Below are 4,000 nucleotides of genomic sequence, written 5' to 3' on the forward strand. Positions count from 1 at the left end.
TGAATCATATGTTCATTTCATAAATTTTCTGGTCAGTGGATCGTAATACAGTCCTAAAATCTGGTAACTGAGGGTAGCCCAATGGTTCAGTGCTTCCTCGATCGTCACGCCAAAGACCCAGGTTCAATTTTCCGAACAGGTATGACATGTTGTTCCCGGCCGTGACATGGCTGACTATTGCAGTCACTCACTCCAAAAATGTGCCACGGTAGTTTGTTTGTTTGTTGTTTAACGCCGAACTCAGCAATATTCCAGCTTTATGACCAAGTCAGCGAGCCTGACCACCCGATCCCGTTAGTCGCCTCTTACGCCACGGTAGTAGAATACTTATCTTCAACTGTTCAAAGAAGGTAAGAACTTCGAATAGAGACGGACTTTACTTCACAACCAAACATCTTCTTCCGTTTCATCCCAGCTGCCATGTTTGCTGGATGTGGCAACATTTGTGGGTCACAAACAGTATACTCTATTTGTGCGTCTGCACAATGATCAGGGTAACGTATTTGATTAAGATTTCACATGGCGTCACCAGCTGACATCATACAGAGTTGATCTAACAATATAAGGAGGATGTAATACTCCAGTAATAAAAGAAAAATCCCCGTCCTCTGGGTAAGACTAGCCATTTGCGCCCCTGGAGATATAAAAGATTGGTTGATGTCAAATATAATAATTTACCCCTAAAACATGACAATATTAAAGTGTCAAGTAATTGGCCATAGTGGAAGTATAGTTTGTTCCCACCTACTGCAGCCCTGGTTCCACACGTGGGAAGAGAGATGCCATAGTAGTAAAGCTCCAACTGAGCAGGATAAGGACAGATTCTCCTTCTTGTGTCAGTATAATATCGAGAACACTTGGTCAGGAAATATAGATTTCAGTTGCGTCTTTACGACGCTGTCCCATCATACCATCAACACTGCAATTGCATGAGTGACTCGGTTTAACGACATTTAAGCTGTGTGTCAGTCGCATGATCGCTTTAATATACTGTACAGACTGCTTCCTGTTTCCAGTTTAGACGTAAGAGGTGTGAAACTGTCTGTGTCATTAGGGTAATAGTTAACTACTCCATTTATATACATCACAAAGTGTCTTTGGAATGACTTGCTACAACTGGCAATTTGTTTCCCAATAATGTAGGAGGCAAGCCCAGCGCGACCGTCACAAATGTTTACCACATTGGCCAACATTGGTATTCGGGTGCCATTTACAATCTGGACTATCAGAGAGTGAGTTGGGTTTAACCCTGCTTTTAACAGTATTCCAGTTATATCATGGCATGTCAGCTTAATGTGGGAGGAGAGCCCAAAGTGATGCAGGTTTCAGAAGTTTACTATTTTGGTGAAACCCACGAGCACGGGTATGGTAATGACAAACCAAGAAACATAATCGGAGCGAACCGGGATTCGAACCCACAATCATAGGTTTCTGGCGTGCACAAGGGAGGCAATTATGCACAGCAAATTGAGGGGCTTTAGACGACTGGGCCACCCGTGCCCTTTGTTGTAGTATTAATGAAGACAGGGTTGACTTAATGATTTCAACATTTATTATCCTTCCAAGGAGACCTTGCAGTACAGATACCAGTAGCAAGTTTCTTGCCAAAGGTACTAGCATCTGCACTGTGGCATTGAGTGAACAGAACAGGGTTGAAAGTGGCAAGCCACTCCTTTATTCACGCTGGTTAAATTGAGGAACATGGGTGTGATGCGGAAATTAGGATAATTTTTTAAGTGAATTGTAGGATTTAATCCACCACAATCAGATACTGGAAGGGTCACAACTCCGCACAGAGAGATATAGCCCATATCAACTCTCATACCATCATATCAGTACATACAAACCTAAGTACAATCAAGCATACAATGTCATGACATCCTGTCTTCAGCTTCTAAGGTTTATTGTCAGTGGAGCTTGAGATTGGGTGTGCTTGATCTGTTGGTAGCTGCTGTTGCGGAGGTGGCAGTTTAATATGTTTGGTGGGAGGGGTAGGGTATCAGCTCAAAGTTTGTAAGATGGCACCAGCGATCTGACAGCAGAAGGGTAGAACCTATGAAGATTTGGGTTTGAAGTAGTCTTCAACAACCGAGAGCCAGATGTCAGGCTCGCTGACTTGGTCGATGCATGTCATGCTATCGCAATTCCATGAATCAATGCTCATGACATCACTCACTGGGTGGTCTGCTCCAGACTCGATTATTTACAGATTGCCATCATACAGTTGGAATGCTGCTGAGTGCAGCTTAAAAAACAAGCAGACCTCCCAGTCAGGGAGCTGATATCGATGTGCTCTACATTAAGTGCAAATCGTACCTTAGCATGCCCTATGGGGCATAAGTAATATTCAACATCAAGACACATCATTAATTGGTGGCTCATTAATAGATCCTTTGACTCTACCTCGTGTTGAATCCACTACAACAGCTGCCAGTGTAACGGAAGCAGTCTAGGTACTATAGTACACAAGCCCAGACACACCACCTTGAGGTGTTGGATAGAAAGTACCTCCACCCCCTCCAACCGACCACGGCCTGCAGCAGACCTTTGAGTGAGTGCTGCAGGTCATTGAGTATGGATATGGTTCTGACAAACCAAGGATGATTATCAGGGCCATGACATGGCCCTTGATCCTGGAAAAGGTCAGTGCATGAACTCCATACAGGGAATTAACCTTATGCCACCTGTCAACCAAACAACATTGAGTAGTCAGATGTTGGACCTGATACACAATCTGCCTTGTTGAAGGAATCAAACCTGTTACGACTTTTCTTCAGTGATAGATATATTATCAGAGTCAAATTTCTGTGTTTATACATATATTTTTTGTTCAGCGCAATTGCCAATCATATGAAGATCTGACCTTATTTAGCAATAATGAAATGTGCAGTACAGAACAAGAAAAATTAACTGAATATATGTTTTAAAATATATCTAGAACTAATGATATACACAAACATGTTTGCAATAAGTTCACCATGTTCTGGTAATGTAACATGTAACATGTTATGAGAAGTAGAGAGATTAAAAAACCCCAGATATGTGGCTACAATGACCCTTTACCAAACACCGGAGATACAATCCAGAGCACGGTCCTCATGCTCATTCACACATCCGTCAATGTGAAACATAACAAAGAAATAATGTCGGATATATTGTTTTATCCATAAATCAATGTATAGTTATCACAAAGCATAGATTATGACGCTACATATATATATTACTAATTATTATACATGCATTAATAAACAGGGAACAATCACTGTATACTCCATATATAAAATAGTACATAAAGACAACACAGTCCTGTCACCACATTAAGCCGTCAATATAGAACTAGCACCAATAATTTCAACGCTTATCAACAATTTGTGAGCAATCAACAAAAAAAAGCAACTACCTGCACAGGTAGTCCAGGTATCATTGTAATGAGATGAAGCTGCTGGGTGTGTGGACAGGAGGGGCATCTACAGTTGGTGCTCGTGCCTCAGCCACAGTCAAACAAAGCCATGCTGAACTGCATCTTATCTTGACTTTAAGTCTCCACCATGCTAAGATGAGGTGAAGCAGGGTTTAACGTCGTGTTCAAGCCATTAGGGCTTGGATGAGTCTAAATTTCCTACCTGGGTACCTAACCCCTCATAACCTGACCCTACCCGGGTACCCGCTGTAGCTCTCAAGAGTTGCAAAATGTCTGATTGGGAATTGTCTTACCGCAGCCCTGGCAAGAACTGTTTAGATACATGTATAGAACGAAGAGATCATGCATACAGTGAAGTTGACTGAGGCTTTATGTTTACTCAAACCTATACAAGTCAAAAGGAATGTGAACATTAGCGACTTGCAGTGTCACCACTGAGCTATAGTGAGTTTTTGTCATTAAACAACATATCTAACCACGAGTCCAGGTAGTCCTGTGGGTACCCGGGTCCTACTCAGGACCCACCTGACCCGAGTACCCGAGCTACCCGCCTTAGCCCTAGTGGTCACTCAGACACTG

This window comes from Haliotis cracherodii, unplaced genomic scaffold (assembly GCF_022045235.1).
Source record: "Haliotis cracherodii isolate W230 unplaced genomic scaffold, xgHalCrac1.p SCAF_10, whole genome shotgun sequence".
NCBI lineage: Eukaryota > Metazoa > Mollusca > Gastropoda > Lepetellida > Haliotidae > Haliotis > Haliotis cracherodii.